Here is a 27,858-nt window from a genome sequence, read left to right on the forward strand (position 1 = left end):
CACGGAAATGAAGAGGAGGGAGGGGACAAGCTTGCCCTGGCCCCTCTCTCGGGAGAGCTCCCCACTTCCAGGAAGGGATTTTCCTGGCAGAAGCAGCAGCCCCTTCAGCAACCAGGACGCGTGGGATGCCTTCAGGCCCAACATATGTGGGATCTTCTAAAACAGGGACAGGAAAGGAAGAAAAATAAAGTCTGTTCCCCCAGGTCTGTTGTCTCAACATGCAAAGGCCTCCAGAAACACTTCCCACAAGAGGCAGTAGGGGCCAAGATTCGGAGGCAGAGTCCCAGTGTACAGATGGGCAAACTGAGACCCACTGGATGAGAAAGGACAGACTCTGGAACACCCAGGACAGTGGGTTAGAGGCAAAGCCAGGACTGGAACTTAAAATCCCTAGGTTGGAACATGGATAGGAGCCACTGGACCTAAAAGGGGATGGGGCAGGGGGGGGAGGCTAGAAGGTGCAGAAATAAGCTGGAGAGGCTGGGACTGGGTTACAGAGGGGAGGAGAAGGGCTGTTTCAGGCTAGCAGTCTAGGCAATCCCTTCCAGGGACACAGCAGAGCTCCTGGGCCCCATGTTACAGGGAGTTGGAGAGAGTAGATAGGTGATAGGTGCTGTTCACTAAATTTTTCCTATTCTCCCCCCTTCATGGCAGGGGGTAGGACTGCACTTCTTAGAGTTGGAAGTGAGGCAGGCAACTAGTTCTGGCCACTTCTGTTAGAGGTGTGGCCAATCCTGGGCCAGAGCATTTAAATGCCACCACGCCCTCCAGGGCTCTCTTTCCCTCAGCCCAGCTACTGGCAAAATCCAAGATGGCAGCGGCCCTGTTGACCAGCTGACTAAGAACAGAGTGATGATGAAGAGAGGCTCTGTTGACCCTTGCTGGACATATAGCAGAAATGAGAAGTCTGGTCTTTGTTTTTGTTTTTTTTAGCCACGGAGACTTGGGCGTTATTTGTTATGGCAGCACAGCCTGGCCTATGCTGACTGATACACAAAATGAGCTTTGGAACCAGATGGCCCAGGTTCAAATCCCACCAATCCACTGATTCCCTGAATGGCCTTAGGCAATTCCTTTTTCCTCTGGTTCTCTGCATCCCCTTTTATGAAAATAGAAGGCCCATGCATGAGTTTCCTTCCAGCTCCCAGAGTTCTGGGACACTCTACCCTGTCGTAGAAATCTCCCCACTCCTGGCCAAGATCACACAGGATTCCGAAGGTACCAGGAGATAGTGTGTCCCTGGGGGTCTCCAGAGGGAAGTCTTTCTACTGCAGCCGGATATGCTCCCATCAGGGGTTGGTTCCAAACCTTACTGCTCAGCAGAATTACCTAAGGAACTTTTAAAATGCAGATTCTTTAGCCCGACTCCCAGAGATGCAGGAGGTCTGAGGTGGTGCCCCTGAGGCCAGCTTGGGGAAGCCCCAGACCAGAGAACTCCCCAGTGGAATGTCCCTACCTCTGGCAACAACCTGGACTAAACAGACCTTTCCAGCCCTAGATCCCCAGGAAGCCCACTGCCCTTTTTCATTTGGAGTCACTGCCCCCACCTCCCTCCTGGAGCTCCAGAAGGGCCACCTTCTGAGGTGGTCCTGGCTATATTTTACATAAAAGCGGAGCAGGGCACTGGATAATGCAGCTGGAGTCTAGCTCACCTGCATGGCCACATGTCTCCCCAGCCGGGTGCCAGCTTAAAGAATCTAGCCTGGAGGCCTGCCTCCTCCCACCAGTTCCCTCCCCACGCTCCCTCCACCTTCCTCCACAACCTCCCACTGGGCCAAGTGGAGAAAAACTCACAAGTGTGAATTTCTGATTAAAAAACCAACCTCTGCTTATTGCCTTGACCGTTCTGCAAAAGGAAAAAAAAAAAAAAAAGGTTCAGCTTGCGTGCGTATGCACACGTGTGCCCAGGTGTGCGTGAGCTACCAACTGAGGGAGTGTGCCTGTGAATCACTACGTGTGAGCATCCGTGTGTCCACTGGAGCCTGGGGTGTGAAAGCGTGTGCACACATGGGTCTGTGCGCAAGTATACTGTTTGGCTGAGTGTACGTGCCTTTGCATATCTGCGTGTGTGCGAGGATGTGTGCGTGTGCAGGGATTGGGGTGTGTACACGTGGATTTGCTTAGAAGGGCGTATGGCAGTGAACGTGTCCAGACGTGTCCTTTTATACAAGCCTTCCGAGTAAACTAAGACCATTCGTTTGGGGTGGTGGGTTAATCCAAAAACAATGGTTCTGGGGGAAATCATTTTAAAAATACTCACCTTCGGAGCTCCAACGTTTTATTTCAACTCACGGCATGTAAGTTTTTTGCCTTTTTCATTCTCTTTAGCGCAGGACCAAAGTCTTGCCTTTCCCTATGGGTCTGCTGATGGGAGAGGCGTCATATTTGTTGGGTAAACTAAACCCCCAACACATCATCCTCAATTTCCAATTTCGATTTCTCTAAAGTGGCACATGAGCGTAAAAGACACTTGTGAAGTGATGTGAGTGCTGAATCTTCTAGATTTTTACAATTTCGTTTCCGATCTTATCTTACAGTTGCTTATCCGCACCTAATGGGACGGCAAATTTTTTTTTTTTTTTTTTTTTTTAGCAATTCACCTTGATAGAGTCTTTCTGAAAACTTCCATTTTTTCTACAATCAACTTTTTGTGCATTCACAATATTTTGGTTTACTGATTACTTAAGTTGCACAATGAGTGCCACGGGTGTAAGTGAATTTGGAGACCAAATTCAAGTGGTCCCATGCAAGCCTGTAACCCAGCCTGTGGCACCAGGATCCCAGGACAGGCAGGGTGGGTGTGCAGTGGGTGCCCAGGAAGCACGGTGCACAGACCAAAGGGAGAACCCCAGGCAAACAGTGGAGAGGAGATGAATCGAGAAGCCCCCTATCTGTGTGGGTGTGCCAAGTGTGAGTGTGCTGACAGAATGTGTGTGTCTGCGTGTGTGACTCCATGTGCCAAGGTGCCGGTGACAGCACATCCGAGTGTCCCTGTCCCTTACAGCAGCAGACAAACCTCAGCCCAGGCCACTGGGAAACCACGGCTATCCACCCAATCATCCACCTATGGCAGACGATCGTCATGATGTGGTCTTTCTAAGTGAACTGGCCAGGGCAGTGACATGATGTGTGTCCCTGGCCACAAGACACAGCCAGCGGTGGGGCAGAGCCAGCACGTCCTGGGCATCCACACTCTGCCATTTCTTTGCACTCTCCCCCTGACCCGTGAGATGGAGATCCTTTCTTCCCCCACCACAGATGAGGAAACTGAGACTCTGAGGGGCCAGATGCTTCCCGGGCGAGACAATGGTGGCATTGCGGTGCAGACACAGGCCCTTCAGGCCCATTGCTGGCCAGGGCACCTCCCCAAGAGGTTAAGAGACCACCGATTTCCTGACAAGCACTGCTAGGCTCTATCGTAGATGCAGCCCCCTCCTCATCGGCATCTGTAGAACTATGGATGGAGGTGGGCAGGGGGGCTCACTGACGGATGCCCGGGAGATGGGGAGGGGCCTGGGGACAGGCTGGCATCCACTACGAACCAGACCAGGGCTCATCTTGGCAAAGTTCTCTGGATTCTGCAAAGCCACCCACATCCCTTGAAGCACTGGATGCTCCCGTCATCCTTCGGAGGAAGGAGGAAGGGGTTCTTCTTCATTTTATAGACGAGGAAACAGAGCCCAAAGAGGCATCCCTAGCAGTAAGTAAAACCTGGGCATGACCCACATAGACCTCTGCTCTCTTCCACCCGGACTTTCACTGCCTGGCAGTTAGTAAGTGCACAATAAAATGCATTATATTGACCAGGGTTGCCAGATAAACAACAAATAATTTTGAAGTATAGGTATGTCCCAAATTTTGCATGGAGTATACTCACACTTAGAAATTTATTTCATATTTAAATGTCATCGGGCATCCTGTACTTCTGTTGGCTAAATGTGGAACCTTAAAATGACCTCCCCCCTCCTCAGTCACCCACTCCTAAGCCTCCTGGAAGACATGGGGAAAGAGCTAGTGCACCCTGGTCTGAGTTCTTGCTTCTTTGTGTATTACCTTGGTCAAGTCATTTGCCCCCTCCAAGTATCTATAGGCTGGTTATGAGTATTAAATAAAATAATATATGTAAAATGCTGTGTCCTGTGTCCTGTGTCCTGTGTGAGTGAACGGGAGCCATTATTTATTGTTGTTGTTGTTGTTATTTACCAAATGGTGAAATTAAGGCTGAGAGAAAGGGCCACCAGGAATCAGGAGCAGACCAGACAGATGCCCATACCCGGGCCTTCTGGGTCCTGGCCCTGGCTGCTACCCACTGCCCAGGCGCTTCACTGTTCATGGTCAAGATGCTGGTGGCACCTATCCCTTGAACGTTCTCTATCTTTAAGTAATTGCCCCCCACCCCAGCATACTGGAGCTCACAAGCAACTCAGAGCCCCATAGTCTAGACTCACCCACTGCTGTCTCCCCAGAGCACCCACTGGCTGAGGATGGCCCTTGGTCCCCTCTCCCCTGTGATCTGGGGGTGCCTCCGGCCCCCAACCCCGGGAAGTCCAGAGATGTGGTGGGATGGCAGGAGTGAGGAGGGACACTTCCATCCAGCTCTCTCCAGGCCAGGAGGCCTGCGGCTCCTCAGCCCCCACCCTCACATCCATGTTACTTCCAGATACAGCTGCCTGGAGAACCCCCGGACTTCCCCTGGGGCTGGGAGGGGCTGAGAAGGGAATATCAGGCCATGGCCACCCCTGCCGGGCCAGGCCTGGGGCTCCGCAAGGGGCCTGGCCAACAAGTCTACCCCTCCAACTCCCTTCCTCCCTCTTTCACTCCCAGCTCCCCATCTGTAACCCTAATGAGCTGCTGACAGTTCCCATCTGCTCCTCGCAGGCTTCCTGGGTAAAAGGAGAGAGTGAGGAGGGGACGCCAAGAAACGTGGGGCAGAAAGGATGGGTTTCCAGCGCTCAGCCCTGGTCCCATTATGGCACATGCGGGAGCTGCTAGGCATCTCCCGCTTGCATGGGTGCCCCCTGCCCTTCTGCCAGAGACCTCCTCCCACCTACACCTCTGAAGGCCCCACTCCTAAGGGTAGAAGGATCTTTGAGAAAAGAGGTTGCAGCCATTCCTGTCCTGCCTGGATGCCCAGACCCCAGAGCTGGAAATCTTTAACTCCCAGAGGGGCTGTCTCAAGAAGAGAAGGGACAAGTCTTCCTCCCCAGTCCAAGAATTCTCAAGAGCTCGCCTCCCCTACCCCGCCCCCCTCCGTGTTCTGCTCACAGACAGTGGGGAGGTGCGGGGACCTGGGGACTGGAGAGCCGGGTAGCCTGCCTTAGCCCATCCCGCCTGGCCCAGCCCCCTCCCGTCCTCTCCCACTCGGCTCCTGCTCGCCAATGCTGCCATCTAGAGGTAATATGGGGAACTGCAGGAGCTGGTGCCTGACCTGGGAGCCCCAGGGGTCCTTCACTCCCAAGCCCACCACGAAGGATGGATAAATGTGCCCAGACTCCTTGCCCTGGAGGCGCTGCAAGAGATCCCATCCACTCCCCTGCTTCCAGGCATCTATGTGGCCATGAGCTATTTCCTGGCTCCTTGCTCACTGGGCAAACCCCTCTAGGAAACCCAGGACCCACAAGAACGTGTGGACCCACAAGCTATGTGCTGGACACTTGTTGTACATCACCTCCTCCGAGACTCACAGCAGCTGCCATGTGGATAATATGCTCCATTTTACTAACGAGGACACGAGGACAGGCAGGTAGAGGGAACCATTCATGTAGAGTAACTGATACCCACACCTGGATGTGAACAGTCTTCTTGGCTTCATTTTTTCTGGCTCACTTCAATATCTCAGACGTTCACTAATGTTCCAGTCCTGTGCTGGAGGGGCGCCTGCTGTGTGCCAGGGTCTGTGCCAGGTCCTGGGCAGCCCAGAGACATAACAGACCTGTCCTCCCCCTTGCCCTCCCCCTGGCAAGCTCACCACAGGGTGGGGGCTGGGGGGGGGGGGAGCCCTAGCCTGGCCCACTCACCAGGCAGTCACATGAGGGACGAGCCATGAGGTCTCTGTGAGAAGTCACCAGCTGTGACAGCGATGCCAACAGAGCCAAAGGTGTACCCTTTGGCAGCCCATGGTTCCTAGGAGTGCTCTGTCCTGGGCTCTGCTTCAGAGGCTGCCTGGTGAGGAGCATAGAGAGGCCACCATCCGGCACTCCTCTCCTCCAGAGGACCCAGCCTCTCCCAGAGGCACCTGTGACCAACCCCCAGCCCTCAGCCAAGCTAGAGAACCCCCAGGGCCTGACATACAGTAGGTGCTCAGTTCGTGGACGAAGAATAAGTGAGTAACTTAAGGGCTGTTCACACGGGAGCTCCAGCCATATGAGGTCAGATGTACCTCCCCCTCTATCCCTCGCTGTCCTCACCCAAGTGGCCACTGAAGTCCCTAGAGTAGAGGAAACCCGGGAGACCAGAATAATCCTGGACCCGGTTAAGCTTCCTACTTGCTGTGTGAACCAGAGCAAGGCTCCACTCTCTGGGCCTCAGTTTCCCTGTATGTATATAGGGGAGTTGGACTAACTAGGAGGCCTCTGCAGCAAGCAAGAGGAAGGATCTGGGTGCAGGAGAGGCGGCCTAAGCCCACTCGGCCACCCTACTCTCTTGCCCCTTGCACACTGGATCGGGTGAGGCCACGAGCTGGTGTCCCACAGAGACTCAAAGGAATTGCTGCTTCATACACTTGCGTGTGCCCCCGCATACACAAAGCACACACAGGTGTACGTGCAAGCATGCACACCTGTGCATGAAGTCACATGGACACACCCACAGGAAGCCACATGCACACACCTGCACATCCATGCACACGTGTGTCCTCACACCACATACCCGGCGCCTGCTCTGTGCTCTCAGACGTCCTGCTGCACCTCAGGAACAAGTTTAGGGACGCACCGAAGTTATGAAATTGATTTCTCTGGGAGCAGTTGGAATTAGTTTTAATTATCTTTATCTTTCTTCCAATTGTGCTCTCAGCCTTCTCCTTGCTGTTTAATCCATTGCTATCGACTTCCCCGCAGGCACTGAGGAGGGGAGTCGCAGGGTGGGGTGGACAGTGTGTTCACTTTCTGAAAAAATAAACAACAGCAACAACCACACCCACCCGCCTCTTCCTCTGCACCGGCTTCTCCCCGGCAGGGCTTCCTGCACACATACGCACACTCACACACGCGTGCACACGCACGTGCACGTGCACACATCACACACAACAGCCAAACCTCACTCTCCGGGGAAGCCCCACCTAGAAGTCCTCCCTGACGGGACAAGACAGGGCTGAGCTGAGATGGGCTCAGAGTCTGCATCTTTGTTGGGAGGCTGAACTTTATTGATGCGTGTCAACCCCCCTGCTGAAAAACGCATTCCGTCTCAGTCCCCAGGCTCTCTTTCCTGAGCCCACCCCCCCAGCACCTGGGGCCTCCCAGGACCACATGATAGTATTTGCCATGGTGAGGGCAGGCCCCGACTCAGAGGCATCTCTCTGACCAGACACATAGTAGATAATCAGTAAATATTTATTGAATGAATGAATGAGTTACATTCACTTACTCACTCATTCATTCATTCAACCAATACTGAGCCCTGGGCCAAGAGCTGAAGATACAGAAATGAATGCAAACTGGTCCCACTCGACTTAGGAGATTTTAATGGGTGGATAGGAGTCCCCAGACTGAGCGAGGGTGAGGGTGTATTGGGGGAAGGAAAAGGCAAGAATAAAAAAGATTGTATTTTAAACACTCTTGATGAAGGCAAATCTCCACTTTTTGAGAATCTGTTGATTTCCTCAAGCCTGCTCTGTCTCCAGAATCGGGGGGACAGATCCTAGAGTGCCCTGCTCTCAGGGGCTCCCCAACTGTTCCTGGACCTGGACCAATTCCACAGCAGGTTCCTGAAGGCTCCGCTGCCCTGCGTGTGTGTGTGTGTGTGTGTGTGTGTGTGTGTGTGTGTGTGTGTGAGGTATTGGCCCCTCCTCCATGGGACGCTCTCCTTGGAGCTGGGGAGGAGGCGGGGTGCCATCCCTCACCAGCAAGGTGCCGGTGCTAAGTACCCTGCGGCGCTAATATTTTATGATTAAAAACCATTAAGGTTTAGACCGTGAAAATCAGAGGGACACAAAATCAATGGCCCAATATTGCTTCCCCCAGTAAGTTGTGTAAATATTGTGTCTTTTATTGTTTGGCCGATGGCAAGAGCAGAGATACAGGTGCAGATTATACTAACGAATCCCCTCCCGTCCCAGCCTGGACCTGGTGGAATTAGCATCCCGGTTTGGAGAGGCCTGGAGAGCTGGAGACAGGGAGGTCCCAGGCTGGCCCACGGTGGAAAGTCATTGCACTCTCTTCCCCTCCCGCAGAATCCCCACCCCACGCAATCCAGCCCCATTGGCCAGAGGCGGCGCCGCCCTCCCAGACTCCCCCCTCCCCCATGCAGTGCCCTCCACACTCATTGCACAGACACACATTTACACAAAGGCACACACATCACATGGTGACATGCTCCCCTGACAGCCCGCCCATCACTGCTCCACCATCTGTTTGAATTTGCATATTTAATCAGGATCTGTCTTCTCTCCTCCAGGGGTTCAGATTAGGGTGGGGAAGATGATTCCAGAGGTTGTTCTCATCTCTGGGGAAGGGGATGATTGAGGGGGTGTCTCTCCTATCTGGAGCCGGGGTGACCGTGGAACGCCTGGGGTTCCCCCTGACTCTCTGGAGGTGGTGTAAGGCCAGGTACCCCGCCCGTCTCTGGGAGGGGTTGGCGATGATGTAGGGGTCCCTCCTGCCAATGGGGGGAAGGTAGGGAATACATGAATTCTACTTCTTCCAGTCTCAAGTACGTCCTTCTCCCCACCCTTTCCATTCTCATGGAAGAGTAGGTATGAGCCCAGGATTAGACACCTCATGCCATGCCCCTGCTTCCCATGGGGTGAGGGAAGTTGGAGCCCAGTAGGGAACCCCTCTAGCAAGACCAGAGAAGCTGCCCTGGGGAAACTCAACATATCCCTTCCACTCCCTGAGAAGGTGCCCAGAAAAGAGAACCACTGAACTGATATAAGGAGAGAACCAGTTGATGCGAGGGCGAGGGGAGGGGGACGGCTGGGCTGATGTGACGAGGGAAAGGTGGGGGGACAGATGTGGAAGGGGACAGTTGGGCTGACCCGAGGAGAAATAGCTGGGATGATGTTGGGGGAGAACGGCCGAGCAGATGGGGTGGGGCACCTGGCCTGATGGGAGGGCAGAGCCACTGGTCTGATAAGGTACAACAGCGGGGTGACATGGGAAACATCTGGACTGATCTAAGGGAACAGACAGCAGATGTGAAAGAACAACTAAGCTCGTGTTGGGAAGCAGCTGGGTTGACCTGGGAAGGTCATCTTGACTAACGTTGGGGAATCGCTAGGCCTATACTGGGAGAGCAGTTGGAACAGCTAGACCGAGATGAGGGGACAGCTGGCCTGAAGTGGGGGGACAGCTGAGCTGAGATAGGGGAACAGCTGGGTTGAGGTAGAGGGACAGCTGGGCTGAGGTGGGGGGACAGCTGGGCTGAGGTGGGGGGACAGCTGGGCTGAGGTGGGACAGTTGGGCAAGAAAGGAGACACAAGGCAAGCCCCGGCTGCAGTGTGGTCCTTGAGAGAGCCAGCTCTCCGTGCCGGCCTCAGACCAGCCTTCGCCAGCAGACCTCCCTGAAGCCCTGTCATAGTCAGCTCAGGCTTCCATAGCAAAATATCACAGACTGAGGGGGCTGAAGCAATAGAAATTTATCTTCCCACAGGTCTGGTGGCTGGAGGCCAGCATGGTGGGGTACTGGTGACAGTCCTCTTCCTGGCTGGTAGACGGCCACCATCTGTCTGTGTGCTAACACGACCTCCTCTGCATGCGGGGAGGGGACGGGGGAGGGGGACACCAAAAGAGCAAGACTCCTTACAGCGTCTCCTCTTACAAAGGGCTCTGACCCCATCATGGGGCTCCTGGCCTCATGAGCTCATCTGAACCTAATCCCCCTCCTCCAAATACCATCACACCAGAAGGATTCAACCTGAATCTTAGGTTCAGACGAGGAAACTGAGGACTAAGGGACCTGCCCACAGGGGTGGCTCAAACCAAAGTAGTCGGTCCTAAACAGGGACTGCACGTGGTCAGCGCAGCTCCAGGCCCCTGGTCACTTGGCTGCAGCCCAAAATACCTTTCCAGAACTTGTCCCAAGGAGCAAGGCCTCCAGGCCCAGCTCACAGCTGTCCCGCTTAGTGACTCACCTTCCCCATCCCCTTTGAGAAAACCAGTTCTGCCGCCTAGCAGCATCCCCAACCCCACCCCCACCCCCGCCCCCGCCCCCACCCCACACCGCTCCAGCCCTGGTCCTGAGAGATCCCAGCTGCATAAAACAGCCAAAGGGAATTAGGAAACGGGTAGAGGAAGAGGCCCCGGGACAACAGACCGGAGACAAGACAGCTGGAAAAGCACACCCCCACGCCACCCCACAGCCCCACACCCCTCCTCTCCAGGGCCCTTTCCAACATGAACTGCCCCTCCCCGCAGAGGCAGGCCACTGTGAGGTCCTCGGCCTGCACCCTCCCTGCACGCAGCCTTCCCAGGAGGTGGGTGTGGGTCATTCCAAATGGGCCATGACGGTACCGTGGGTGTGTGTCTGTGTGCAGATAGGTCTGGGTCTACGATGGGGGCGGCCCATGTTTCGGCTTGGGGGGCTTTTTTCTGGTCAGATTCGGATGCAAGGAAACAATACACACATATAGGTTACGCATGCTTGAGAGCCTGATGGCCTGAGTTCAAATCCCAGCTCTACTGCTCCAGAGCTGTGTGACCTCGGGCATGTCACTTAGCCTCTCTGTGCCCAAGTCCCTCATAAACTGAAGTTAATAATAGTACTTACCTCCAAAGGTTGTTGTAGACATTTTAAGTTTATACATGTAAAGTGCTTACCACGGTAAGGGCCATATACAAGTACTATATATGAGGCAGCTGTAATTACTATGTGTGTTGTGTGGTCTGTTTGTGTGTACATCTCCCCGCTCCAGGCAAAGCTGCCTGAGGGCGGGCACCAGGTCTCACTCTACCGTTCAGCCCAGCACCTGATCAAAACAATAGCTGGAAAAGTGTTCCATAATGACCAGGGGCCTGAACAAAGGGAACCGTCAGCGAACTCATGAGCGTGAGTGTGTGTATGTGTGAATATTGTGTATAGGTGTATACGTGTCATGTACATGTGCGTCGTTAATTTGTGTGTCAGTGGGAGACGATATTTACGCCAGCACCGCCACTGTGTTTCTGTCTGTATTAGGCTACCAGCAGGGCACGTATGTGTCCCTTGGATGTGACTGCTGGTTGGTAGTAGGTGTGTCTGTAGAAGGTGGATCAGCGAGCCAGCGTTTATGTGTGTATCAGTGTTGGGCGTGTGTCAACACCATGAGCAAGAATGTATCAGTATAGGGGCACTTGGGGGGGGGCTCAGTCGGTTAAGCCACTGACTTCCGTTCAGGTCATGACCTCGCTTCCGTTCGTGGGTTCAAGCCCCGCGTCGGGCTCTGGGCTGACAGCTCAGGGCCTGGAGCCTGCTTCAGATTCTGTGTCTCCCTCTCTCTCTGCCCCTCCCCCGCTCAAGCTCTGTCTCTGTCTCTCTCAAAAAAATAAATAAACATTAAAAAAAAATTTTTTTTTTAAAGAATGTATCGGGGCACCTGGGTGGCTCAGTCGGTTAAGTGGCTGACTTCAGCTCAGGTCACGATCTCGCGGTCCGTGAGTTCGAGCCCCGCGTCGGGCTCTGTGCTGACCGCTCGGAGCCTGGAGCCTGTTTCGGATTCTGTGTCTCCCTCTCTCTCTGCCCCTCCCCTGCTTGTGGTCTGTCTCCCTCTGTCTCAAAAATAAATAAATGTTTAAAAAAAATTAAAAAAAAAAAAAGAATGTATGAGAATATGTGTCAGCATGCGTTCGGATGTGTATCTACCAGCATCGCGGAAGCCTGTGCCAGGGTTGTGCATATGTGTGTCAGCAGGGAGTGTTTATTTATGTAAGTCAGGACTGTGCATTTCTGTGTGTCAACACTTGGACTCTATGTGTGTCGATGATGGGCACGTGTGCAGGCATGTGTCCACGGCGGGTGCATATGTGTGTCGGTGTTGCACGTGCGTGCGTGTACGTATCAGCATTGCACGTGTGCATGCACACACCCGTCCCTCATCTCCCCGTCCTCCTTGAGGGAGGAGGCGAGGAGGGGCTCCCCCACACCCCAGGTCTGAGCCCCGATCCCCGGCGCCCCTCGCGCCTGCGCCTGCCCAGCCCCTACTCCCCCCCACCCCCAGCTCCCCTGACTGGCATCCGAGTTAATAAGTGTTGCTTTTCTCCTATTCTACTCAGGCCTGTGATGGAAAATCCTCGGGCTGGAAGTGAGCCCCGAATCGATAGTCCATTCCATTTAACAGGGTGGCTGTCACCATAACGAGATAAAAGTGGATTAACTTCTGTGCCGCTGCCACGTCCACGGGGAGCCCATCTGTTCCCTGCACAGCCGGCCTGGCTCAGAGCAGCAGCTCAGCCCGACAGGATCTGGCCATAGGGGCTCCAGCCACAGCCCCGGATGGGTGCGCTGGGGGTCAGAGACGGCCCAAGACAGGGATCCAGATGCGGTTCAGAATGGGTCTCGGGACAAGCTCCAGGTAGGATCCCAGTGGGCTCCGGAAGGAGATGGGGACAGGGAGGAAGCCGGCATGAGGGGAAGACCAGCTCTGGATCCAGGATGAAGACCCAGGAGAACCTCTAAGAAGCCGGAACCTCCCGGACCTGGTATGTGGCAAGGCATGTGGCAATTCCCGAAGCCTCTTGGCCTGGACGCCCTGGGAACCACACATACTATCTGAAGTCACTTCAAGAAAAGGCCCTCCCTCTCCCCTGAGGCCTAAAGCATAGAAAAGCTCCCACCGAAGCAAGAAGGATGCGGGGTGAACACCAGGAAGAACTTCCTGATCGCCAGGGTAAGCACTTTCATGAGCGGACGGCCAAAGGTTCACCTTTCCAGGATTTGTTCCAGCTTTGGCTGACTTTTTTTTTTTTTTAAAACTACGTGTCAGGAGCAAACAAAAATGGAGATTGAGTCGACCAAACCCTACTCAATTTCTTCTTTTCCTTCTATAGTGCACGCTGCCAGTAGAGTTTCCCACCTGGTCTGCTTTTTGACTTCGGGATTCTTTGTTCATCCCAGCGGTTCTCACCATCCTGCCTGTGGCTTCTTCCCTTGTCTCCCTGGGAAGGCCCACCGCATCTGGAGATGATCGCCTTTGTTCCCTCTAGATCTCTCATGATTTCATTTTTTTTTATCTTCACATTTCTATCTATCGGGAATTTGCAGGAAGTAGGTGTCTGCGTTTTTCCCACACGATTAACTAATTCTCTGCCTCCATGCCTACACTAATTTGAAATGCCACTTTTAGCATTTAGGAGGAACCGACGTTGCCCATCTCCGTTACCTGGTTAATTCTTGTGCTAACCAACTCAAGTGTTAGTAAGGATAGCTTCGTGATGTTACTTTGATATCTGAGAACATGGTTCTCTTTAACACTGATGGCCCTATATCTGTAGTATTTAATAGCTGTGTAAAAGCATAACTTTATCTAATGATGGCACCAAAAAAGCATACTATCTGAAGCCTGTGGCAACTGCTTTTGAAACGTAAGCAGCAGTCCCCAAATGCTGTATACATTCAGGTTTCCAAAGATCTCCTTTCGCTGCAGCAGTGTGAAGGAATAAAAGCCATAGCGTGTAATCCTAAGGAGGGAGAGAAAGAATCAGATGTGCAGAGCCCAAGGGTCACCCTGGGGTGTGCGGGATGGACAAATCATGAGTCCCGTCTTGGTTTGGGCTCCCTAGAAGCCAACTCTGAGACAAGGATTTGAGTGCAAGCAGTTTCTTTGGGAGGCATCCCAGAAACCCAGCAGGGGAGTTGGGGAGGGAGGCAGGGGAGGGAGGAAGATGAGACGTGTGCCTTCAGCAAGCCAGTTACTACAGTGGAGCTTCATTCTAGTGACCTTGCGGACCTGTGTAGACCCTGGACCTCAATTATCCCACCCACAGGGGTAGGAGCGGGGGCATTTATGCAGCAACTCCCCTCAGCAACCGACCAAGAGGGGACCTGAAAAGCAGGGAGGGCTCCAGGGAAACGCTGCGGGCTTTTGGAAGCAGGGCAGGCATGCACTACCCGGAAAGCCCGAGGGGTCTGGGCACCGACCAGCGAGGAAGCAGGTATGGTGGCCCAGGAGCAGAGGCCAAGACCCAGACAAGGGCAAAGGGAGGGGAGGGGAGAGTCAAGAGGCCTTTAGGAAGCAGAATGGACAGGGCTTGGAGATCTGAGACTTGTGAGGGTGTGGGAGGCAGAAGAGACTGGGGTGACCCTCAGATTTCTGGCCTAGAAGACAGGTGGATGGTGGAGGAAGGACCTAAATGGAAAACTCAAGAGGCAGAGCCAGGATGGAGTCTTTGAAGCGTCAGGGAGATGTCCAGGAAACAGATGGGCACTTGGGTCTGGGGCACAGTTGGGAGGTAAGTAGAGGGTGGTGAGTCGTCACTGAAGCCACCGAAGCCAGGGGTGTGGATGAGGAGGGTCCATGCTGAGGAATGATCCAGGTTAGGGCGAGAGATGTGGTGTGCGAGACCCCAGGGAACATCCCACAGATGCGCAGGAGCGATTGTGAGTGAAGTTTGACATGGGCTTGTCTCCCCCTGGTTCCCCAGTGATTGGGAGGCCCCTCCCATCCTTCTGGGCCAAGGGGGTGACGCCAAGGGAGAGGATGGGAGGGGAGAGAGGGGACAGGGTGATGTGGATTCCAAAGGAGCCGACAGCTGTCAAATAATATAAAACCTCATATGTTAATAATTCTTACAATTTTGCCAAAGACTTAATGGCTGGCCTGTCAAGAGCAGTGACAGAAGCTATTATGGAAACAAGATGGGAATATTTTGGAGGCAGCATCGACAGCACATCCCGTCCCGGCCCTCCAAGGACCAGGAGGAAGACAGCAGGGCCTCCTGCCAGCACCACCAGGAAGGCCACGTGCTCAGCCAGAAAGAAGCTGGGTCATTGTGGATTCAAGCCATTGACTGTGGATTGATCACCCATGAGGACATTTTAATTAACCGTCAGATCCCAGAGCTGCCCCATCTTTCCTGTCACCCACCCTCCCCGATCTGCAGCCACCTCCACTCCCAACACACACAAAAAAGGAGAAACGGGCCAACAGCACAATCCAGAGAGCGATAGGCACCCGGAGGGTTTCAGTGGCTGGAGGGAGGGGCTGTGGCCCGATCCCACTGCTCTAGGAGCTCCCTGAGGCCTGGCGCTGCTCACGGCCACCAGTCCTGGGACCAGACCCAGTTGTGCGGCTGACTCAGCAAATGAGCTTGGACTCATCACTTGGTTTGAAATGCCTCCATTGCTCACGTTTAAAATGCGAACGATGGACGACTAAATTAAAGGACAAAGGAAAAGTAAATAAAACATGCGCAAAAATGCTTTTGGAGCTTCGCAATCTCAGAATCACCTTGCACAACTCCCGGAGCTACCTTCTGCTTAATCTCATTGAGCTCACCGATCTGTTCCGGGAGGTGGCGTCCTGATCTCCACGTTTACAGGTGGAGACCCGTGAGGCCAGTGCCAAAGCTGAAGTGGGCACCCACTGCGCATCCACAGAGCCAGAATGTGAGCCCCGGGGCAGCGGGTCTGGGGTGGGGCCTGAGATTCTGCATTTCTAATAAGCACCCAGGAGATACCGATGCTTCCAGTCTAGACACCATACTTTGAGTGCCAAGTATAAATGCTTTCTCTCATCTAATTGGCACAACACCCTGTTGAAAAGAAAGCCACAGGCTTGGGGCGCCTGGCTGGCTCAGTCAGTGGAGCATGTGACTCTTGATCTCGGGGTTGTGAGTTCGAGCCCCATGTTGGGTGTAGAGATTGCTTAAAAATAAAATCTTTAATTAAAAAAAAAAAGAGGAAAAGAAAACCACAGGCTTAAAATGGCATCACATAGGCCAAGCCATCAAACCTGGGGCTTAATATCTAACATAATCGCGGTTTCAGCCTCCCCCAGAAATGTAAGGCTTAACCAGTCAGTTGGGAATTTTGTGATCAGCACCAAGGAGGCAATCTCCACATACGTAGGTCCTCTCCAACCCCCAAAGATGAAGTAATCCACTTAATGAGACCCCTTGCCCTTCTTCCACCTAAGTGCAGGTGACCTTGCCTGAAACAATCCTTTCCTAATTCATGAATCACTTAACAGAGCCAATGAGATGCTCATATTTACTCGGTCGAATTTTTTTTTTAACAACCCCTATGAAGTAAGTACTCTTGGGGCGCCCCGGTGGCTCAGTCAGTAGAGCGGCCGACTTCCGCTCGGGTCACGATCTCACAGATCATGAGTTTGAGCCCCGCATCAGGCTCTGTGCTGACAGCTCAGAGCCTGGAGCCTGCTTCAGATTCTGTGTCTCCCTCTCTCTCTCTGCCCCTCTCCCGCTCATGCCCTGCTTCTGTCTCTCTCAAAAATAAATAATTTTTTTAATTAAAAAAAAGAAATAAGTACTCTTATTATCACCCTTGTTTACAGAGGAAACTGAGGCCTAGGGAGATAGAATAACCTGATCGGGTCATGAGCTAACCAGAAGAACCAGGATTTGAACCCAGGTCAGCTGGCCTGTCTACCCACTTACCCTCGGAGCCCTAACACCTCCCCAACGTTTGCCTAGAAAGTCAATGACCAGGGGTAGGTCTCTGAGGATGAGCAGGACCCATCTCCAAATACCATCACATGGGGAGTTAGGGCTTCAACATAGGAATGGGTGGGAGGAGACATAAACTTTGAGCCCATAGCGCTTAGTAAGAGAAGAGGGTGCTTCCCACCAGAGAGGGCCCTCCAGGGCCCACTCTCCCACAAAGAACAAAACCACGAAGCTCCAGGGAGTCCCCAGTGCTCTCTTTCACACGGCCAGGAAACATAAAGACACCCTCTCTGGGTCCTCCTGCCCCTGCTCCTTCCCACCTGCCCCTGCTCCCAGGCCACTGGGCTGCAAGCCCACGCTGCCTGCAGCCACCCGCCCACGAGCATTAATTGAAAATTAATCCGCTCGGTACGTGCCAACGAGCAAATCAAAGCTAAGTGTCTCAATTAGGAAGAGAAATGGAGTCGGGCACTCTTCTCAGGAGCCGGCTTATTTATGGGGATAATATCATTTTTAATGAGGAGAGCTACTAAAAGGCACAACAAATGCAACATTTAATAGAAAAATATTACGGCATTCCATCAGCGGAACGCTGTCGGGAGGGGGCACTCGGAGATCCACGGATACCCGGGAATCTATCTGTGGTTGTGTGGGCGCCTGCGTACCAGCAGCCGTGTGTATGCGTGTCTGCGCGAGCACACACAGCTGTGTGCACACGCGTGTCAGCGTGCACGTCCATGTCTGAATATGTGAATATCTGTACACGTGTGTCTGGGCCTGGGGGAAAGGGTGAAGCATTCCTGAGTTTTTGCCACAGAGGGTGGATTCCCCACCTCCCACCTAAAGTACCCCCATTCGGGGTCCCGGGCCAGCCAAATAAGGACTCGGAGTATTTCCCAATACTTAAGGGGGACCTGGTCTGTTTAGTCCCTGGAGAGCTGGAAGTGTCAGTCACCTACCTCCATGGAGGGTCATAAAGGGGCAAATTAGACTCAGGGCCCCAGCCTCCTCTGGGCTCTGTCACATGTGAGCCATGGCGGTTCCAGCCCACCATATCACTGACGGCTGCAGGACAAGGCCCTCAGGGCCCCACTGCACCGCCCCAGGCTGGCGCCAGGCCCAGCCACCCCCTTCGGCCTTGGTCTCGGGTTCAAGAGCCAAGGACTTTGCTTGCCAGGCCCAAGTCTAAGATCCTACCCCCACTGCCCCCCTTCTCTACCCAGGTGCAACCCAGACCCAGACCCAGCTCCGTAGCCCCAGCTCAGGGTGGCCTCAACTTTAGCATCTGTGGAATGGGGAAGCAGATGAGGTGGGCAGCTCAGAACCCAGCCCGCCCTCCCCTTCCCCCAACACAACATGCACACATCGTTCTCCTTGCCTCTGCTCATGTCAGAGCCCTCCTGGAGCAGGTCCCAAATCCTGCCCTCAACTCCCTTGCCTGGAACAATACCCCACCACCCCCACCACTGCCCACAGGCAGCTTCTCTAATCACCTCGCCCTCCTCAGGCTCCTCCTGAGATGTCAGTGTCCCCAGCATCAGATGGGAATAAGGCCTGCCTCCCAGGGAGGTGGCTTGCAGTATCCCCAGCAGCACATGGGCCAGAGTGGCTCACGGCTAGAATCAGCTTTGTCACTGTGACCAGAATTACAACACCACTTTCCAGCCCCGTACAAACCTGCGGAGGCACAGAGTGGGGATTTTTAATCCTTGGGTCACGAAAGAGGAACCTGAAACTCAGAGAGGCTGAGAGGCTTGACTGAGGCCACACAGCAGATGTGAAACACGAGCGCATTTGTAGAGGTTCCAGAGGGCACTGGAAGCCAGGCACCTGTGGCCAAGACCTGGGCTGTCCCACTTCACAGAAACTCAGAGAAGTCTCTAAGCCAGGGGACTCAAGCGTAACCCGGCCATGCCTTCCACCAGCTATGTGACTTTGGACTTGTTAATTAACCTCTCTGTGTTTCTGTTTTCTCCTTGTGGGGTTCTGTCAGGGTGAAATGAGCTAATACCCATCAAGGGCCTAGAATCATGCCTGGCACATGATAAACCGCCAGTACGTATTGAGATGTTGTTACTAATATTAGGCCACCTTACCCCCAATCGCCCTCTCCCTGGCCAGGCAGCCGGAGCCATCCATCAAATGATCTGTGAAGGTCCTCAAGGCAGGGCCTCTCCCTCCCTCAACCGTCTAGCGTGGGAGCCCACGCTAGCTTCCTTGACCTGGGCCACGTGCCTTCCCCTACGCTGTCATTCCTCCCTGCCCTGCATGCTTATGTGTTTGTTTTGCATCTTTCTAGGTGTGTGTTAGCCTTGAATTTTTCAAAAGTAAAATAACAATAATAATAAAACCAAGCAGGGATTTGTGCCCAGCAGAGGGGTACCGACGGGGCTGTAGCTGGTGGTTATCCATTTAACGTCTGCCTCCACGTGACACGGGGCAAGAACAATGTGTGTCCTTTCCTGCAGTTTCGCTGCACCTAGAAAAATCTCTCGACGTGGTAGGTAAGCAATTATCATCGGAGAGAGGGAGCGAGCTGAGGGCGGACTCTTCCCTGGGTGGAGATCTGAGTCTTTGAACCCTCAGTCTCAGGAGGGGAGACCCCCACTCCAAACCAGGAGCCAGAACTGGGGGCCTCCTCCTCCCCCCCCCAGACCCCAGGCACCTGCAGATTGACGACATTTGAAAGTTAACTTCCCACAGAAGTCACTCTCCAGGATTAATATTTATTTCTTATGAAATTTAAATTTTTCAGTGTAATTAAATTTTTATTTGTCATGAGTTATAGGTAAAAATATTTATAACTTTCCCTTTCGCGCCACTGAGGATGAGTCTTGGATGGAACCAATTACCCAGGCCTCCTCCTGGTGACTGCTCCGGGGGGGTCGAGGGCAGGGAGAGGGTCAGAGGGCCCGCGGGGACCAGAGCCGGCATCTATCTCCCCAGGCAGCCTTATCAGCTCTGCCTCCTACATCCAAGCAGTGGAGGTGACTGGTAGGAGGGGGAGCTCAGACCTACCCCACCCCCAAATTCCTGGCGAATAACCCAGTGGGAGCTGGGATCAGGGCCAGAGAGAGGCCAGAGGGAGGCTGGGAGAAGACAGGAAAATGAGGCCTCAGAATGAGTGCAGGAGAGGAGGGAAAGATTGCAGAGAGAGAGGGCCCACGTCTTCCCACCCCGGCGCGGAACACGGTGCAACAGCCTGTCGAAGGCAGCCCCTGTGGCCAGGAGATCGTGGCTCTTGGCTGTGGGGCCTTTAATCATTTTGTGCCCAGCCTGAAGGGCTCATCTTCAGCAGAGATAGAGAGAAGTGTGGAGGGGGAGCCAGGGGCCGCGGGTTCTGAAGCCAGGCAGGCCAGCATCCAAATCCTGGTTCGGAATGACCTGGCACGTGTCGCATAACCTCCCTGAACATCAGTTTCCTCACCTGTAAGACGGGGGCCTGAAGATCACATCAGATGATGTATAAAAGGCCCGACACACAGCTGGGGTTAACAGTAGAGGATCCTGGCCCTTTTTCCCAGCTGCCGCTGAGGTGCTCGGTCCTTCCAAGGAAGCTAAGGTCGCGTCGGGGTGGGGCCCTCACTTTATCCACCAGTGAGGAGCACCCGCCCAGGAGAGCCCACTCAGCACTCCCCGGCACCAAGGTCTCCGGCTCAGGGCTCAACTGCCTGCATCTACTCAGGCCCAGCCCTCATCCTGCACAACGATGAGGTCACAGTCACAGAGGATAAGACCAATGCCCTCCTTAAAGCAGCGGGTGTAAATGTGGGACCTTTCTGGAGGAACTTGTTTGCAAAGGCCCCGGCCAATGTCAACATCTGGAGCCTCATCTGCGAGGTAGGGGCTGGAGGAGCCACCCCGGCAGGAGATCCCGCTCCCCCCTCCGGGGCTGCCCCTGCGGAGAAGAAAGTGGAAGCAAAGAAACAAGAATCGGACGAGTCTGGTGATGACACACGTTTTGGTCTTTTGGACCACACCTCTCCCGTAACCTGTTCAATAAAAAGCTGAACTCTTAAAAAAAAAAAAAAAAATAGCAGAGGATCCTGGGCTGTCTATCCACTGACGAGGAGCTCACTACCTCACAAGGATAGTCAGCTATCGTCTCACTAAAGCTGAACCCTTCACTCTTAAAAATGGGGCTGTCTGGACTCCCTGTGATCTCACATGAATTGCTCTGGAATATAATTCCCCGAGGCACTGGAAGATCAGAACCCACCCTCGAAACTCTCCCACACCCACCACACTGGCTATCAACACAGCCTCAAATCTGTCCACAGATTTGCCTGGCTAGGAGACTTCTTGGCTCCCACGTGGCCCTCGACGCAATCTCCGTACCAGTGGCGTGCCTTCAACAGCCATCCCCGAGTGAGACTCACCACCAGCAGGGCGACATGAACTATGAAAGTCAGTCAGGCACCTGCCACCCCTCCCTGCCTCTCCTCCTGTGTGCCAGAGCCACGAGGTCCAGACTGGACAAGGGAGGGTCAGGACTCACTTCCCTAATGCCCCCGGGCAAGGACCAGGCTCCCTCTTCCTCCTCACCTTGCCGGCCTGCCCGCGGCTACACTTTGCGCTCACTAATTAGACCTGTCACTGGCCCTGAATCACTCTCGGCCGGCCGGGCTGGGGAGGTCATTAAGCCAGAGATGGATAAGTGCTAAGCTGGCCCCGCTCTGGAGATTTACAAGGCTCAGGCTGGGGAGGATTTATAAGGTTTGTTAAATTTCTAATTGAGTTTAGAGTGCAGTGCCATAGTCTCAGTGACCAAACCGCATGGATGAGAATTGAAACAAGTACACCTGTTCCTCACGCTGTGGGAAGACGGGGCCTCCCTATCTGTCCCCCTCTGCCAAAACACCAGCCCCAACCAAGCCACTCAGCACGCCCCGCCCAGCTCCTGGCCCGCAGACCGGCCACCGGCCTCGCAAAGAGCTACAGGCCCAGCATCCGTCCGCAGTAGGTTGGCTGTCGGGATTTGTTGTTTGTTTGTTCATTTTTTTTAATAGTTAATACACTCGCATGGTTCAAAATTCAAAAAGTAGAAAGGACACCCCGAGTAAACCTCTCCCCAGCCCCCAGCCCCGCCATCTCCCAGCCACACGGTTCCCCTCCCTGGAAAAAAAAACACACAGGGGTGTTATCAGTTTCTAGCAAATCCTTCAAGATCCACACACACAAGCAAACACACCCGCATATACATAATGCGTATATACGTACATATATATTCTTTTGTGTGGATGTATGTATACACCTTGCTTTTTTTCACTGAATACCAAATCTTAGGAATCTCGAATGCTAATTGGTCAGCACCAAACAGGCCTGGGTTTGAGTCTCAGCTTTGCCCCACGGTGTGCTGAAGCTGGCTCGTCCCCACCCACAAGAGCCAATTGTGAGCATGTCTTCCCAAGTTCAAGTTCAGGGATGTCATGTTGGGGGCTTGAAATTCTGTGGGAGTATGAGCACCACAGAAAGAGGCAAACACCTCAAATCCAGGCTTTTTGTTTTGAGAGCCAGTTGCTAAACATGGACCAGCATACCACTGGGTTTTGCTCCTTATGAGTTGTGTGACCTCAGGCAAGTCACTGGACTTCTCTGAGCCTCAGTATGTTTGTGTCTAAAGTGGGCTTAAAATCGCATCACGGTGTGGGCTTGAGGATTAGATAAGATAACTCAGGTGAGTGTTCAGCACCGTGCCTGGCGCGTGGTAAGTTAGGGGTCACCGCTGATGATACTGTTCCACTGTGGACAGCATCGTTGAAGAGGAAGGGGAGGGCCGGGAGTGCTGGACGAGTTCAGGGCTCTCTGAACTCAGTGGATGGCAAGTTTGTCCCAGAGATCCTTGAGAAGAGAAATCAACCCAGTCTCGACCCAACTCACTCGATATCACTACCATATCATACCTGTGGTGCGCCTGTCCTCATGCTGCACATGACAGATGCAGAAATGAACAAAGTTTCAGTCCCGCCCACAAGGGGCTCCAGTCTAGTGGGAGAGGGGGACAGACATCTAAACAGACAATGTCATCGTGCTATCGACATAGGCAGAACAGGATAAGTCCAGGGGAAGGAGAGAACCTGACTCCCCAGATGGGGGTGGGGTGGCTTTCCCAGAGGTACCCTTGATGCTGAGCATTGAAAGATGGCTAGGAACCCCAACAGAAAAGGCGGGGCCTGGATGACTGATCCCAGAAGGCAGAGCTCATTTCTCCTTGGCTCAGAGAGAGAAAGTCACTTGCTCAAGGTCACACAGCATGGAAGCCACTGAGCCAGGACTCTATCTAAGTCAGGTCTCCTTGACCCAAAGCATGACTCCTCTCCTGTTGCACTGTCTGCTCTCCATCTGGTCACCAGGCCGTCATGCAGGTAAGTACTCAAGGCTCTGGGAGGGATCCCAGGAACACACAGGGTGAGAAGGGTGCCCTGGGCAGCCTCCTGACAAGACTGGTCCTCTAACAGGGAACTCGCGTTCTCATACGGGGCTGTCATCACGGCCAGAAACCCCATCTCCACACTTTGCCTGAGTTTGGAAAATCAAAGGTATGGAGCATGTCTGCAATCCTTGGTCTCTGCTCTAGAACACCCCACCCTCGAGGCCCGTGGCTCCCCTCCTTCCTCCTCCCGTATCTTGGCTTTGGTCTGTGAATCAAACACGCCATGGCTTCCTGTCTGAGGAGTATGCTACTCATGGGGGAGACGATGAAGGAGTAAGAAGCCCAGAGAGGAACGGACACAACGGCCATAGAGGATTCCCGGGAAGGGTTGGCATGACTCTGCACTACTGTCTGGAGACCTGCATGGGTGACAGGCAACTCTCCATCGTCCTCACTCACTCCTTCAATAATACCCATGGGATGCCTCTGACTGTGTGCCATGTGTGAGACGTGGCCCATCAGGCAACAAGGCAGGCAAGGTCCCTGCTCTGCTGGCAACTTCATTCTGACAGGGGAGACGGAGCATAAACCATAAACCAGGGTAGCAGCTGATTTCAGATGGTGACGAGTGCTCTAGAAGAAATAAAGCAAGCTGCTGAGATAACGAGGGACGAGGTATGGCCAGGGAAGGTCTCTCTGAGGAGGTGACATCTGGCCTCTCATCCGAATGACGGGAAGGAACCAGCCACGTGAAGGGGTGAGGGAAAGATACTCCAGGCAGAGGAAAGTCAGCAGTGCGAAGGCTCAGAGGCTACGTCAGCTAAAGGAGCTAGCTCTCTGGAAAGGGAATGGCCCAAGGGGCACTGGACACACCCAACACAGAAGGTGAGTAGAACCGAGCATACCACGTGTCGATATGTGACCGCAGACTGATCGTCCTACTCTCTGGGGCTCAGTCTCCCCACCCATCGATGGGTCAGTAGCAAAAACATTCTCACTTCTTAAGAGAACTAAATGAGCCTCGGTACATGTGAACCTCTCCACGCGGAAGGCAACTCCCCACTCCTCCTGGCTCTCAGAGTCTGAGGGACAATCTGCAGTCCCGTCCACAAGGGGCTCCAGTCTAGTGGGAGAGGGGGACAGCCATCTAAACAGACAATGGGGGCCTCAGAGTCTGAGGGACAATCTGCAGGCCGGGGCTCTTCCATGACCTGAGGAGGGGCAGTGAAGAGCTCAGCCAAAGGAAAACACCAGAAAGGAAGCCAAAGAGCTGGAACAGGTTTGCCAGGTTTCTAGCTTCTTGGAGGGACCCCAAGGATAACAGGGTCACCCTGCTCAGTAATGCCAAAGGGTTTACTTGTCCAAAGCCGCAAGTTGATTTGGGGGTCCAGGACATGTAAGATGCCACCAAGCACCCTGCACGGTTTCCATCCTAGTGGGCCCACTTCTTCCCGTCTCCAGGAAGACACAGGTGAATCATTTCAAGGGGTCGGTTGATGGGTGGGGAGCCATGGGAGGGTGAACAGTGAGAGCTGAAACCCCACACCTTGAGCCTGGGAGTCAGGGATCCTAGAAATGCCTTCCCATTCCCCAGGTCCATTTACACCACCTGCATCAGAGATCCTAATCACAGTCACTCACAGTGACTTCTACCAACCCAAAGAGGAGCGAGGGCACAGAGCCCAATGGTCCAGAATCTGAGCATCCAGCGCCCCCTGGTGGTGATTATGACAATACAAAGCTTGGTGCCCTCAAGCCCTGGATAGAAAACATCTGGCCCTACTCCCTCTGGTAGGGTGGGAGCGGCAAAACCCAGGACACATTTGACACAGTGCCCAGTGCGGGAGGTTAGGGGGGAGGGTGAGCTGACATTCAGCCACTGCCCACTAGAAAAGGACATGCCCTGAGTGGAACAGGACTTGTCTACAGTCACACAGCAAGTAGATTGCACCTAATGACCAAAAAGAGCATTCATTCGTTCATTCAATCTGCTTCATTAAGCATCTACAATATGTCTGGCACTGTTCTAAGCGTAGATAACTCAAGAGTGACCAAAACAAAGTCCTTGCCCTCGTGAAGCCTGTATTCCACTGAGGAAAGGATGATAAGCACGTAAACAAATAAAAATGCAGGTCAGGTAAGGATAAGTTTTACAATGAAAAATAAAATATGGTAAGAAGAGAAGCAACAGAGTTGCTATCTTAGATCAGATAGTCATGGAAGGGCTCTATGAGGAAGGGACATTTGAGCTGAGACACAATGAAGAGACAGATAGAGAAATGTCTGGGGTGGGGGGTGGGGAGCATTCTGGGTAATGGAAAGAGAAAGTATTCCCTGATGCAGGGACATCCTTGGCATTTTCCAGAAACAGCAGTTAATCTGTAAGTCCAAACCCAGCAAAAATATCTTTCAAAACTAAGACAAATTTAAGACTATTTCAGACATACAAAAGCTTAAAGAACTCATCAACAACAGACTTTCACTATAATAAATGTTAAAGAAAGCCCTTCCATCAGAAAGAAAATGATACCAGATAGATATATGGATTCAAGGAATGAAAAACACCAGAAATGATAACTACACAGATAAATATATTAGTTTTATTATTATTTAAACTAATTCTTAAAATAATTGACTATTTAAACAAAAACAACAATGTATACTATGAGGTTTATAACATCTATAAGTAAAATGTATGACAGCAATAGAAAAATGGCTAGGAGATGGGAAATGAAAGCATGCTATCATAAAAGTCTTACATCACACCTGAAATAGCACAATACCATTTGTAGATGATTGTAAGTTAAAGATACATACTATACACCCTAAAATAATGACTACAAGTTATAGCTAATAAACCAACAATAGAGATAAATTGGAACCATTAAAAAAACCAAAAGAACCAAACAATACAAAAAAGGAAACAAAAACAGATGAGACAAACATAAAACAAATAACAAGATGATAGACTTAAACCTAACCATATCAATAATCACATTAAATATAAATGATCCGAACATCCCAATTAAAAGACAGAGATTGTCAGACAGGATAGAAAAGCAAGAACCAACCATGTGTCTCAAAAAAGACACATTAAATATAAAGACACATAGGGGTAAAAGGATGCCAAAAAAGCTATGCCATGTTAACACTAAACAAAAGAAATATCAAAGTAGGGACACCTGGGTGGCTCAGTCAGTTAAGCATCTGACTTCAGCTCAGGTCATGATCTCATGGTTCAGGAGTTTGAGCCCCATGTCAGGCTCTGTGCTGACAGCCCAGAGCCTAGAGCCTGCTTCAGATTCTGTCTCCCTCTCTCTCTGCCCCTACCCTACTCTCTCTCTCCCTCTCCCTCTCTCTCTCTATCTCTCAAAAATAAACATTAAAAAAATTTTTTTTTAAAAAGAGATACCAGAGTGATATCAGAGCAAAAACTATCACCAGGTAAAGTAAATCTTAAAGAAATTCATTTCATAATGATAAAGATATCACTTAATACAGAAGACATAACAATCTAAAATCTTTGTGCATCTAATAACAGAGTTTCAAAATACAGGATGCACAAACATAATGGTAAGGATTAATAGACAAATCCACAATTATTGTTGAAGACCTCCATACTCTTCCCTCAAAAGTTGATAGAACAAGGGGCGCCTGGGTGGCGCAGTCGGTTAAGCGTCCGACTTCAGCCAGGTCACGATCTCGCGGTCCGTGAGTTCGAGCCCCGCGTCAGGCTCTGGGCTGATGGCTCAGAGCCTGGAGCCTGTTTCCGATTCTGTGTCTCCCTCTCTCTCCGACCCTCCCCCGTTCATACTCTGTCTCTCTCTGTCCCAAAAATAAATAAAAAAAAAAAAAAAAAAAAAAAAAAAAACGTTGAAAGTTGATAGAACAAGTAGACAGAAAGCATTTATGATATAGAAGATTTGAACAACACTCTAAAACAACTTGACCTAGTTGACATTTATAGAACACTCTCTTCAACATCAGAATATACATGATTTTTAAGTACTCATGGAATATTTTAAAAGATAGAGCCATAAATCAAGTCTGAATAAATTTTAAAAGATTCAAGTCATACAAAGAATGGTCTCTGACCACAATGGAACTAAATTAGAAATCTATAACAGAAAGATATGAGGAAAATCACCAAATACTTGGAAGCTAAAAACAAAAACAAACAAAAAACATACTTACTAACCCATGGTTCAAAGAAGAAATCAAAAGGGAAATTACAAAGTATTTTGAACCGAATGAAAAGGAAAACACAACACAAAATAAAAACACAAAATTCATGGTATGCTTCTGTGACAATACTTAGGAGGGAATATATAGCACTAAATACCAATATTAAGAAAGAAGAAAGGTCTTGGGGCTCCTGGGTGGCTCAGTTGGTTAAGTGTCCGACTTCAGCTCCGGACATGATCTCACGGTTCGTGAGTTCGAGCCTCAGGTCAGGCTCTGAGCTATCAGCACAGATAGCTATCAGCTATCAGGAAGCCTGCTTTGGATTCCGAGTCTCCCTCTCTCTCTGCCACTTCCCCACTCACACTATCTCTGTCTCTCTCTATCAAAAAATAAATAAATGTTAAAAAAATTTTTTAAAGAAAAAAAGGTCCCAAATCACTGACTTCAACTTCCACCTAAAGAAACTGGGGAAGGGGATGGGGTGATAGGGGACAAAAGATATAAACTTATAGCTATAAAAACAAATTAATCCTGGAGATGTAATGCACA

The 27,858-nt window shown here is 51.9% G+C and overlaps 1 pseudogene; it reads left to right on the top strand.

The window, feature by feature from the left end:
* The first annotated feature begins 10,654 nt into the window (after nt 1-10,654).
* Nucleotides 10,655-20,858, top strand: LOC132670828 (large ribosomal subunit protein P1 pseudogene; annotated as a pseudogene).
* The last annotated feature ends 7,000 nt before the right edge of the window (nt 20,859-27,858 follow it).

The sequence above is a fragment of the Panthera onca genome, chromosome C1 (genome assembly GCF_046562875.1).
Source record: "Panthera onca isolate mPanOnc1 chromosome C1, mPanOnc1 haplotype 2, whole genome shotgun sequence".
NCBI classification, from domain to species: Eukaryota; Metazoa; Chordata; class Mammalia; order Carnivora; family Felidae; genus Panthera; species Panthera onca.